We start from the raw sequence: 13,524 nt of genomic DNA on the forward strand, positions 1-13,524 counted from the left end.
TGCCATAGATAGTGATCCTTCTGATGTATCTGGACAAAATAAATAGAAAACCTAGAAAGCCTTGACTGCTCTAGGTGCCACTAAGAACATTTGTGATTTATGGAAATATCAACATTATTAGGAGTTGGAAGAAGTTGATTCTAGCCCTCATGGATGACTTTGAGGGTTCTGAGACTTCAGTTGAGGAGGTCACTACAGACATGGTGTAAACAGCAAGAGAGCTAGAATCACAAGTGAAGACTGAAGATGGAGCTGAATTGATGCCATCTCATAAAACTTGAAGAGATAAAGAGTTGCTTCTTTTGGATGAACAAAGAAAGTTCTGCCTTGGGGTAGAATCTACTCCTGATGAAGAGGCTGTGAAGATTATTGAAATGACAATAAAGGATTTAAAATATTATGTAAACTTAGTTGATAAAGCAGCAGTTAGATTTGAGAGGAGACTCCATTTGTGAAAGAAACTCTTCTGTGGGTAAAATGCTATCAAACGGCATCACCTGGTACAGAGAAATCACTCATGAAAGAAAGTTAATCGATGTGACACATTTCACTGTTGTCTTACTTTAAGAAATTTCCTTGGACACCGAGGCTCCTTCCACAGTTTGGCTATCATTTGGGGAATATAAATAATAGTGAAAGGGAATATAAGGGAAGGGAGAAGAAATGTGTGGGAAATATCAGAAAGGGAGACAGAACGTAAAGACTGCTAACTCTGGGAAACGAACTAGGGGTGGTAGAAGGGGAGGAGGGCGGGGCGTGGGAGTGAATGGGTGACGGGCACTGGGGGTTATTCTGTATGTTAGTAAATTGAACACCAATAAAAAATTTAAAAAAAAAATTTCTCAAAAAAAAAAAAAAAAAAAGAAATTTCCACAACCACCCCAGCCTTTAGTGACCACCGCCCTGAGCAGTCAGCAGCCACCAACATCGAGGCAAGACTTTTCACCATCAGGAAGACTTGCTGAGAGCTCAGATGATGGTTATCATTTTTTTAGTAATAACATATTTTTAGAGTATATACATTGTTTTTTGCTTAGAACAATGCTATCACCTAATTAATAGGCTATAACACAGTATAACTTTTGTATGTACTGGGAAACCAAACAATTGACTTGACTCACTTTTTTGCATGTCTGCTTTTCTGTAGTGGTCTGGAACCAAACCCACAATATCTCGGAGATCTGCCTACATTTTTCATAAATCTAACTTCTAGGTTATATTTTTTCTCCAACTATCTCTATTTTGCTCTTTAAATTTTAGTTATTCTTTTATGTTTTTATTTCAACTGAAAATGTTTCTGTTTTTAAAATTCAATCCATTTTCATTTTTTTCTTATTACTGATAGTCTCTTGTTATTCGCTCACCTTTAAGTATCTCTACCTATTTCTATAAATATTTTATAAATTATTTGTTCTACATTCTTACTATTCCAATACATTAAATCCTTGATTGCTCAAAGCTATGCTTTTTCTACTGATTCTCACTCACAGTGCCATGCAGTCTTTTGTGCATACTGATCTTTAATTGTCAGCTCTTTGCTTGATTTTATTATGTGATTAAATTTGGGGAGTTTTCACCACAGAGGTTTGATTCTATTTCTGTGATAGCCAGGGGCTACTTAACACTATGTCAGAACCTTCAGAATTAGGATTCTAAAAGTCTGGACCTTGGATCAGCAGCATCAGAATTACCCAGAACTTCTTAGCAGCAAAAAATTTTGTTACCATTCCACAGTGATTAAGAAACTCTGCTGGTGAAGCCTAGCAACCTTTATGGTTAACAAGCCCTCCAGGTTATTCTAAGGCATGCTTGAATTTGAGAACTTCCATTAAAGAATCTTAGCTGAGCATGGGGATTCAGTCTCAACATCTTGGTCTTGTGTCTTTACCAAGACTATATAATTTACTATCCTTGTTACCATTGGCATTTTAAATCAATGCAATTCTGCCCCTTGTAGTAATGTTTTATGGGATGGTGGTAATCTTGTTTCTTTCTCAACCAGTGGTATCTCAAAGTGTGTTCTAATCCAGGGTTTCATTTTGTAGTAAGGGAGCCCTCAGAGCATCTAGTCAGCTATAATGCTACAAGTAACACTCTGTTCATTGAGGTTTTAATTTGACAAATGTATTTTTTATTTCTAGGGTTCTCAGTCCTTTGTTTCTAAACATATTATGAACCTTTATCTGATAGTATCAATAGCTGCAGTCATGGAGATATAATTTGGTGATATTTTTTCTCTCTCTTGTTAATTGTGGCTTATTTCTTAAATATTTAATTTCAAACTGAGATTTTTTTTAACAGTGTCTATGGACATTTTCTGAGGCCTGTCTTTAACACATTCTTCCAGAAAGGATTTGTATTTGCCTCTACCAAGTAGGGTGCAAAACTTTCTGTCCCAAACATTCCAAATGAAGTGTTCAACTGCATTTTTCAAGGCGCATTTAGAGTGTGAAATCCAAGTGTGACTGCAGGCTTGTGGTTAGAAATTCTCAGAGGTGAAGTCACCGTAGCACCCTCCAGAAATAATGGGTTACCCACAAGAATTTTAGAGACAAGAATAACTTCAAGGCTTTCTGTCTCTCTCACTCACTGGTGGGAAGGAAGACTTCTTGCTTGAGCATGTATCCACGTTCACAGTCTTCTCACTGAATTCTTCAACACCACATGTGTAGCCTCTATATCTCCAAACCATAGAGTGGTGTGTGTGTGTTGGCGAAGGGGATGTCACTGCTTTTGATTGTAATGGCAGTGATTGTTGGTGGTGGTAGTGGTAATGGTGGTATGGGAGGGGTTATGGAATTAGTCGACTTTTTCTGTGAAATGCCAGATAAATATTTTAGGCTTTGCAAACCATATGGCCTCTGCACAACTACTCAACTTTGCCTTTCTAGTGCAGAATAGCCATAGGCATATATGAACGAATGGATGTAGGTGTGGTTCAGTGAAATTTTATTTGTGGACACTGACATTTTAATTTCTTATGGTTTTCATGTGTCTTGGAATATACTTCTTTTCTTCAACCACTTAAAAATGTAAAAAGCAGTCTTAGCCTGTGAACTATACAAACGTGTGTGCTGGATGTGTCCTGTGGGCTACAGTTTGCCAATTCTTGGTGGTAGTATTAGTGTTGAGGATGATGATGATGATGGTGGTGATGGTGGTTATGATGATAGTGGTGGTGATAAAGATGGTGAAGTCTTAGTGAAGGTGAGGAAGGTAGAGATGGTCATGGCAGTGATGGAGATGATGGTGGTCAAAATGGTGGTGGTGATGGTCATGATGATGATGATGGTGGTAGTGGTGGTGGTGATGGTAGTGATGGAGATGATGGTGGTGGTGATGGTGGTGGCAGTGATGATGGTGATGGTAGGGGTCATGATTGTAGTGGTGGTGATGGAGATGATGGTGGTGGTAATGGTGATGGTGATGATGATAATGGTGGTGGTGTTGACAGTAGTAATGGAGGTGGTGGTGGTGATGGTGGTGGTGGTGGTGGTGGTGGTGAAGGCAGTGGTAGTGATTGTAGGATGATGACATTACTAAAGGTGATGAGTGTAATAGAACTGGTAGAGGTGGACATGTAGGTGCTATTGGTGAGGAAGCCACCTTCCTTTAACATATTCCTTAAAACTGAGATGGAGACTCACAAAGCTAAAGCAAGTTGGCATAGCTTTTATAGGCAACAAGAACCCTAATACGCAGGTTTTCTCATTTCCAGTATCACAGCATTTCTTCTGCACTTCCCTGATCATTAATGAACCAGATTTAGAATTCTTGCAGACTCTTCCTTGGCGGTACTGTGACAAGGCCTTACTTACTAGTAGACATTTGGATTGGCCTTGTGTACAGGAAGTCCCAGGTCACCAAAAGTGATAAGTTCCATGGTACAGCATTCTGCAATTGTAATGTGCCATTTAAATGTTAAATAACAATAACTGATCTGGCTCTGAATGCTTCATTAACTGTTTCCACTGCCAAATCACAGGCTTTTCTATGTGTTCTGCCAAAGGCAAATTTTAATTGTTTTAATGAGGATTTGCAAGCAGCTCTTTTCTCTCAACACTTGGGCACTGGCAGAAACACATACATCATTTGCTTAGCAGGAGGGAAGTATTTCTGTTTACACAAAAGGTATCTAACAGTGTTGGGGTGTAGGGAAGACCCAGCACCTGGTGCCCTAATGGTTTCCTTAATTGAGCTGTATGAGAAGGGATTAAAAGTGTTAGAAGCAATCCATTCCTGTCAGACATCCAAAGCATCCTGGCTTAATCTGCTAATTAGTTAATTTTCCACATCAGTTGCATAGTTTGCTCTGTTTCTACTTGGAGATGCTGCTCCTAAAAGTTGTTTTATGTATTAAATGTAACTGTTACTACACAAAATCTTTGGCATATGAGGTTGTTAATCAGCTGCAGAGGTACAGATATTAGATCCTACTTTGTAAAAACACTCCACACTAAGCAAATCCTAAGCTCAACAGTACAGATCTTTAAATCTTCCTGTGGGAGGGGAAAGTGGAGGGGGGAGGGGGCAGGAGACAGAATTATTCTAGAATTGTTACAGACTCAGGAAAAAAAAAAAGTGAGACAGAGTACTTCCATTTGTCCTCTGTGTCCATGCCTTTGTTTGGAAATCACTGTACTTACAACATTGGTTCTCAAAACTTACATTTTATTTTTTCTAGTTATTTCCTAAGAGCAAAGCATCAATTAAACATTAGAGACAAGTTTGAGAAAAATGCAACCTGTAATGTATAATCCCAATTTCTCCATGTGTAATTCTACCGTATTCATAATGTATAATTCCTCGTGGAGCATGCTAGGATTCTTTAAAAATGATGTATGTTGTAAGGGGTAGAAGCAGATAGAACATAAAATTGCTCAGATCCTGTTCATAGTGGCGGCTTTGGCTGCAGCATGGGCTGCCTTATTCTGACTTGAAACTCAGATCTACAAAAGCATCTTCTATATTCGAGTGTCTGCATGTTCTATTTCACAGGGAGGAGGCAGGCTCAGTCTGCAGTGTCTTCTCCATCAGTAGGTCACGTGGCCTGCCTGCCAGTGAGGTTTCTCTGGTCCAGCTAATGTTTGAGAGACCCCGCCTCTGCTTCCAAACATCTATGTTGTCTGTCACTCTGTGTTCCCAGCCATATGTGAAATGCCTTTTCCTCACTCCAGAGGTGCAGGCTGAGGGTTTGTTTTGCTTTGTTTTGTTTTTGAGACACTTTCAATCTCATGATATATTTGCTGGAAGAAGAATGTACTCTTTTATCAACCATTCAACAAAAGAGATCAATCATAGTTAGCTCCCTGTAACGCAGGACTCTAGTGGTAACAACCATCCCTCAGTGGAAGTAGTAAACAAAATGCAGTATATCCCTCAAATGGATTATTATTCAGCCATAAAAAGGAGTGAAGTTCTGATACATACAACAACATGAAAAGCATTATGTGAAGTGGAAGAAGGAAGACATAAATACCATGTGTTGTATGATTCCGTTTATATGAAATGTCCATAATAATCAAATCCATAGAGGCAGAAGGTAGATCAGTGGTTGGCAGGGGCTGTGGGAGGGAGGAATGGGAGTGACTACTTACTGGATATGAAATGATGAAAATGTTCTGGAATTAGATAACAGTGAGGGTTGCACAATTCTGCGAATATCCTACAACTCTCAGAATTGTGCACTTCAAAAATTAGGTGAGTTTTTATAGTGTGTGATATATCTGAATAATGCTGCTATTTTTTTTTAAAATGAATAAAATACTAGTGATAACAAAAGAGAGCAGCAGAATTGTAATCCTCCTGAAATACTGCATACCTTTCAGATGTGAGAGCAGATGGTGAGGGCCTTCAGTCTGCAGTCTTCCCAGCTTCTCAGGTGATGTGTCACTGTGACTCTAGCTGAGTGAGGAGACCAATACACCTGGGTTCAAATTCCACCCATTCCTCTCCTTCACTGACATATCCTCTCTGGTTGTATTTAGATCATTCACTGTGAGGATTGATGACCTTGTAGAATATGAAGGATACCACCAGAGACACGGTCTCTGAATCCCAGAGGCCATTGGGGGCATTCATCTTCTTTTTTTTATTTTATTTTTTATTTTTTATTTTTTAAATTTTGGGGGGGGGGCATTCATCTTCTTGTCAAAGAGTTGACGAATCAGTCTTAACCTTGTGTGTTAGAGGCCAGAAAACCTAATTGATTCCCAACTCATGAGAGAATCCATCTTTTAGAGGTCAGGCTTACAATATCCTACCTGAGACTGTTCTCAGTAGCCAGACTGCAAATTTATCAATTAGCAGTGAGGTATCCCTCTCTTGGGGACCAAGAACACGAAGCCTGTGGGAATGATCACACACTCCCCATCCCTGTAATAAGGCGGCTTCTGATTTTTCAAAGAGAATTGACTTTCATAAGTCTATTTTTAATTTTGGTTTTAAAACATGTTCATCCAAACCAGCATGGTGCCCTTTGCTCTGGCTGGCCTAGGAGGGCTTCCATCTCTTTAGGTGGCTTCAGTTTGGGTATGTAAAGGCAAATAGGTACCTCTTCTGCAAGTCCTGACAAGAGAAATGAGCTCAGCCATTCAATAGTATCATAGACTTGTGAGCTTGTAGAATACAAAGTGGCTCATTTGGTTCTCTTGTCTCTACAGAAGTGATGGCAGCACCTCAAAGGCTTGTTGGACAATACTCTGATGCCTTAGATTTCCTCCCCAAGAAATAGGCCCCAAGATAAGAATTCAAGAGGACCAGTAGAGGAGAGTGGAAGTGAGACAGGAATGGAAAGTGCCAAAAAATGGTGCATTGGACATCAAGATAACCCCTCGGCTACTGGGCGAACAGGCCTGCTAGGGCCTTGAGAGAGTGTGCAGGACACCTGCCTCAGACTGTCCCACCAAGAGACAAAGATGCTGAGCATTCATCCATCAACTTCCCATCTGTCATCAGTTGACACTGCACCACAGGCCTTAATTCCTCTGACGTGGCCTATGATAGCCAAAATGGGGTCATCAGCTCTGGAATGATGGGAACCAGGGCATGGGGAGGGGAACCCATGGATTTAGCTCATCTAGTAAATGTGAACTCATCATCATCCCACCTATATTCCCAAATCCATCCTTCACCCATTGTTTCCTACTTTGGCAATAGCCTCTCAGTCCACCAGGGGTTTGGGCCAGAGGGAGGGGTGCTTCATCCCCACATTCCCCACTCCCTTGCCTCATTGTACATATCCAAGGAAGCAGTCAGGCCTGTTGACTCTGCCTCCTACATACTTCCAGAACTGCATATATCTCTCCATTCATGGCCCTTTCTGAGGTCACCAGCCCCTCAGCTGGGATTCCTGCTTCCAGCCAGCCCAGATACACCTCCAGGGCTTCCGTCTCCATCCCACATCTCACTAGCTGCCTAAGGTTGTCAGGATAGGTTCCAGTGCTCCTGCCACCATCCTCACCCTCTTGTCTCTTCCAACCCTTGCTCCATTCAGTTGCACTGCCTTCTGTCCTGCTGGTTCCTTGCCTCTGGCCCCAAAGCATTTGACATCAGGAACACATCTCCCTTTTCTCTCTGCCTTGACCCCCTAACTCCTCCTCACCATTCAGGTCTTAACCTTTAATGACAGCTCCACAGGAGTCTTTTTCTAAATCCTCAGCCTGGGTTACTGCACCCAGTTTCTTGTGTATTCTCTAAAGGCAGGCTTGTCCTTGCCTAGAGCACTGGGTACAGTTTAATGCTTATTCACAGACAGTCTTTCTCCTGTGCCCACTAAATGCCTGTCAGGTGGATGCATGGAAATGCCTGGTACATGCTCACCATATGCTAGGTGCTAAATACATGCTGACCTCCTTCTTCACTGGTTTTGGGGGAGGGAATTCAAATTCCATTTTGAAGCTTTTCAAGGCCACCTATGCTCAGGATATCATCTGCTCTGGACAGCTGGCCTCTGTCCACCCCACCCCCAGAGCCTGATTCTCCAACCTCAGACACTGAGAGATCATTGTTGCTTCGGATGGCAAGTGTTTGCTGGTCCAGCTTAGAAAGCCTTCAGCATCCAGACTCATAGGAAAACAGTGCTTCTATTATCTGTAGGGATCATTTATCTTTAATTAAAATAGGGATGGGATGGGAATCATTACCTGCTTGGGAGAAGGATTCATGTAGTTTGCTGGTTTATTGCTGACTTATGTGCCAAAACTTTCTAGAGGAGAACAGAATGCTTGCTCTCTGTGCCAAGGGAAGTTCTAGGAAAACATGTGATGAAAATTGAACCCTCATCACCAAATGTGTGGAAATATGCTTTCCCCTATACGATATAGAATTTCTGGCTGCAATAACTGCTTAAGTGAAAAGATTATATATAAATCAAGAAAAGCCATAGCATTCCATAACTGAGTGTTAAGACAGATGAGTTCTTAAAATACCCACCTCTTAGGTTAGCTGCTCTACAGGTAATTTCTCTCAATGGAGAAACATTTTGTTTCCATCAGTGAAGTTCTTGTCACATGTATTTGAGGGCTCTGTTGCAGCCTCCTTTGGCAAAACATCATTAGTTATTTGTCAAGCCCTTGTGGACCGGATGGATGGTCCCGGACTCATCTTCAGGATTGCAAGGATGGTGGGACTGTGAATCTCTGACCTGGAAGAGCTCACAGAACAGCTGAGGCAAGGCCCTGTCCAAGGTGAATCACAGGGTGGGCATTGTGGGCGATCTCACAGAGGTCTGACCTGGACAATGCCCCGTTGGGGAGGTGATGTGTGGCAAAGACCACTTGTGGAGTTAGCAGGAATGCAGGGAGAGGAGAGCAGGGACTGGAGGGGGTGACAGGCCCAGTGGGCTTAACACCTACAGAGGCCAGGTCAGAGCATAAATCTGCCTTCAGGAAAGTGAGACATGGGACATCAGGCCTCACAGTCTACTCTGAAGCCTGGTGTATGGATAGTAGATCCACATGAGCCTCCCAGAAGAGGAGCCATCATCACAGGTCCCAGTGCAATCCCAGCCCTCCCACCAACAGTGGGGAAGGACTTAGTGAGCAATAGTATTTGTCAACACAGAGAGCACCATTCACAATGTGTGTACAAAGATGAGCCAATATAAACACATTTGGGAGATTTTTCATAAACATCTCCACTCACAGTGTCTTTTGAAAAATTAGAAGTGGTAGCATAGAAACACACGTTGGCAGAGACAGAGACAGCAGGTATCAGGAGCCTGCAGCTGTCCTGAGACAGACAGCATTTCCTGCCTGGCCTGGGAGACCTTGGTCTGGCCACCAGCTGAGGACAGTTTTCTAGGCAGCCTGCATCTGAGGGGTATCTCTGAGGTCTGACCACAGAACTAGTGACTGCAGGCAGCAGAGGGAGGAGTAAACAGTTGAGAGTGTCTTCTAAACTTGGAGGGATGAGCTCTGTGGAGAGTGATTTTGAAAGTCGGTTTATTGGCAACAGAATCAAACATCAAGCAAACAGACAAAAAACAGCAACAAAATGGTCCAGGGGGATCAAGAACTCTACCCTGAGCAGTGCTCCCAATTTTTGTGTCCCACCTCTCTTCCTCATTATTACCCATTTTGGCTGTTCTTTCTTCCTAGGTGGCTCCTCTATCTGGGAGGGTATTCACAACTATTTTTCCATGAATTATTCAGAAACAGTTTTGGGCAAATCCTTGTCTTTTTGACCTGAGTAGCAATAGGAGTTGGGACCAGCTTTGTTGCCTTCACCGGCTCACTCAGTGAGCCCCAGTCTGCCTCCAGACAAGTGAATGAGCTGCAGTCAGTACTCAGCTTGTGATCCTCAGAGACCTCCCTTAGCAAAAAAGGCTGCTGGCTGCCCTGTCTGTTGGGAGTGGGGGCGACCCAGGGATCCAGCTCAGTGCTCCTGGGTCATGGGGACTGTGCAGTGAGCACTGTGCCCCTGGCCCTGGAGCTCTCCCAGGACTTCAGGGAGACAGCCCCAGGCCACACAGCCACCTCAGTGTAGAAACCCTGTATGTTATTTGCAAACCTAGCTGAACACAGTCTTTTGAAAAGTGGAAAACCACCCACAGCTGGGAGAATGGTCATACTTCTACCTGTGATGAATGAGAGGGGTTCAGCACACCTGTGTTGTGCAGAAACCACCAAGCAGGAACTCTTCAGTTAAATAGGAAAGACACACGGAGCACTTGGGTGGCTCAGTCAGTTAAGCATCTGCCTTCAAGTCAGTTCATGATCTCAGGTCTTGGGATTGAGCCCTGCCTTGTGCTCTCTGCTCAGTGGGGAGTCTGTTTCTCTCTCTCCCTCTGTGCTTTTTTTTTCTCTCTCTCAAATAAATAAATAAAATCTTCAAAGAAAATAGGAAGGACTCACTATGAGAAGTGAATGCTTTCGGCAAGGTCTCTGGGCCCCTCAGGGAGGCCTCATTATCTGCTCTGACAGCAGCAGCACAGGAGCTGGGGGTTAAGAATCCTCAGGCCACTGATGTCACTACTCCTATTGCCTCTTTATGATCAGTTTGTCAAGGGGATGAAATAACGCAAAACCCAGGAATCATAATCAGTGATATCCAGATTCATGCCACCCTGAGGGTTTCTGCAGGACACTGGCCCCTCCCCATTGCCCTGAGGCCTGCTGAACATGCGTAGAGTGAGTGCGCTGTGCATCAGAGCCAGACCACCAGTGCTGGTGCCCTTTATCCTGTACCCATCCTCCATGCTGTCCACAGACCCAGCTGCCTCCCTATTATCACATTCTATTCAAGGGCCTTTCTTACACAATGCCCATTGCCAAAGTGAAGTTTATCTGTATATTGACATTCAAAATCCTCATAATAAAGCCCCTCATCCACCTTCAACTTAATCTCCTGGTTCTCCTCTGCCAGAATTGCTCCAATGCTACCTGCATGCGTCCTGCCCCTTTGCCTGGCCTCATGCTCTTCCCTCTGGCTACATCTTTCTTATACATCTTCACCTGTTGGTTTCTTAAAGACTCTTTATTATGGAAAACTTTAAACCTATGTGAAAGTAAAAAGAAGTGGAAAATGGACCCCATGTACCCATCAACCAACTTCTCTCATGATCAGCCCATGGCCAATCTTGTTTTCTCTGTACGCTGCTCACTCCTCCTCCCAAAACAGATGGCTTTTAAACAAGCCCCAAACATCACATCATTTATTAAGTCTGCAAATATTTCAATATGAACCTCTACAAGTAGATAGCTTTTTTTTAGGTAGCTTTTAAAAATCCTCATCATATGCTTTCAAAAATTAACAATGCCTAAAAAAATGACAAGAACTCCTTAGTGTCATCAAATATCTAGCCAGTGCTCTCATTCCTTCAATGTCTGATATAGAAATGTATGTGAATATTTGTATAAATATTGAGAGACATTTATGTACAAATATGTTTGTATACATATTTACATATAAAAACATGTCAGTTCATTTGTTTAGATCCAAATAAGATTAATATATACAATTAGTTGCTATGTCTTCTAAGTCTCTTTAATTTATAGAATATCCACTGCACTCTCTCTCTCTGTTTCTTAATTCTTAACATTTTCTGATCATTCTTCCTGTAGAGCTGTCCACATTCTAGATTTTACTGATTGCATACAACAATGAAGTCATTTGACATGTTCCCTTGTCCTCTGAATTTCCTATAATTGGTAGTTAGATATAGTGACTTGATTAAAATAAGGCTGTGCTTTGTTTCATTTTGCTTTGTTTGGCAAGAAGACTTTTGTGGGTGTTGACACAAAATGAACAAACCTTTTTAAAATTTTTAAAGAGAGAGTTAAGGAGTTTTATTGATACCCAAGTGAGGACAGCTGCCTGGGATACATAATCTTCCCAAAGAAAAGAGTGCACCAGGGAAGGAACATTTGGCGCAGGGCTGTATATATTTGTTTGTTTATATAGATATATATAAAGAGTTACAAGCTATCATGATGAAGGACATTCCAGAAAATTATATGTTTTTATTATGTGCATGGATGTAGGATTCTAATCTTATGGAACCAGGAAAGTTTTTTTTTTTTGTTTTTCTTATTTCTGTGTTTGAAATACTCCTTTTTGGTTATTTTTTTAAATGATGCAGATGTACAATGTGTGCTCAGGACAGAAACAGAGCCCATGCTTTGAGGTTTTGCCAAGTCATTTTGACTTTGGTAACTTGGAGGTCAGTGACTAGGTGTAAAATCCTCAATTCATGTTTTAGTGCCTTGAGTATCTTCAGGACCTCACTCCACTTGCTTCTGTGTTAAGCATTTTTATTGACAAGTCTAATGATAATCTGGTTTTCTTATTCTTTTTAGGATTCAGGTTGTTTTGTTTTGTTTTGTTTTAATTCCTGAATAACCAAAGGTGCTTTTCTATTTGTTTGTTTTCCTTTAAAGTTTAGTAGATTTCTATAATTTATATTGGATTTGGTCATTTGGGTCAATTTTCCCAGGTACTTGGTGTACCCTTTCAACATTAATTACAGGAAAATTTTCTTAAATCATAGTTTTAGTACTTACTCTTATATATTGCTTATTTTCTTCTCTAAAGTGTCCTTTTATTTACATGTCCTGGTTTCTTTTTCTTTAGTCTATATTTGTTACTTTCTTTCAGAATGTTTTCAGCACTTCAGATGCAAACAGTGAAATGAAAATCTTTAGTGTTATGGTTTGATTCACTTTGGAATCTCTGCTCCCCCAAGATACAGAGCGTACGGATTACCTAAGGACTTTTCCCTTGCCCTCTCCATGGCAGAGCCCTTCCCACCCTGAGCCAAACAAGATTTCCTTTGCCTTGACAATACTTTGTTTGCTCTTGAATTTCATTTAAATTGACATATTCATGCATTTTTAATTTAACATGCTCTTATATTTTACATGTTATGTTTCTCTTGAGGTGTGACCCACTGTGTCCCTTCTGGTTTAGCCTTAATTTTTGAAATTTCTTTCTTTCTAATTCTTTCCCAAGTTCCTTTTGTATCTCTTTCTATTCTCAAATTACATTGCTTCTGATTTTTCCCCAGTTCTGATATATGTTGTTCTCTCATAGAATCTATCCTTTTCTCAGTTGCTTTTAGCTTATTTTGAAATATCAGATTCCAGTTTAACATTGGCATGACTTTCTGGTATGCTCATTACATCATGTGCCATCTTTAATGTCCCTCACCAGTACCCCACCCCTCATTCACCTCTCCTCCAGCAACCCTCAGTTTGCTTCCTGGAGTTCAGCATCTCTTATGGTTTGCCTCCTTCTCAACTTTCATCTTATTTTATTTTTCCTTCCTTTCCCCTATTTTCTTTCCCCTGTTTTGTTTCTTAAATTTCACATATGAGTGAAATCATGTGGTATTTGTCTTTCTCTAACTGATTTATTTCACTTAGCATAATACCCTCTAGTCTTAACCACATTATTTTAAATGGCAAGATTTCGTTTGTTTTGAGGCTGAGTAATATTCCATTGTAATACATACCACATCTTCTTTATCCATCTATTGATGGACATCTGGGATTTTTCCATATTTTGGCTATTGTTGACATGGCT

At 41.2% G+C, this 13,524-nt stretch overlaps 1 protein-coding gene and 1 long non-coding RNA gene across 10 annotated transcripts in view; one reads left to right on the forward strand and one right to left on the reverse strand.

The window, feature by feature from the left end:
* Nucleotides 1-8,671, reverse strand: part of LOC111091916 — a 45,621-nt gene extending 36,950 nt beyond the window's left edge. For 4 of the 5 annotated variants that reach the window (XR_005376764.1, XR_005376761.1, XR_005376762.1 and 1 more), the window contains exons 1-2: nt 8,434-8,671; nt 5,822-5,904 (exon numbers count right to left, since the gene is read on the reverse strand). This is a non-coding gene — a long non-coding RNA (uncharacterized LOC111091916). The remainder of the gene's footprint in view (nt 1-5,821; nt 5,905-8,433) is intronic. The other variant, XR_005376765.1, reaches the window with a different exon arrangement.
* The window catches only part of SYNDIG1 (synapse differentiation inducing 1), a 189,388-nt gene that overhangs the window by 62,909 nt on the left and 112,955 nt on the right, over nt 1-13,524 (forward strand). The gene's annotated exons all lie outside the window — the stretch shown is intronic.

Source organism: Canis lupus, chromosome 23 (genome assembly GCF_011100685.1).
Source record: "Canis lupus familiaris isolate Mischka breed German Shepherd chromosome 23, alternate assembly UU_Cfam_GSD_1.0, whole genome shotgun sequence".
Taxonomy (NCBI): Eukaryota; Metazoa; Chordata; class Mammalia; order Carnivora; family Canidae; genus Canis; species Canis lupus.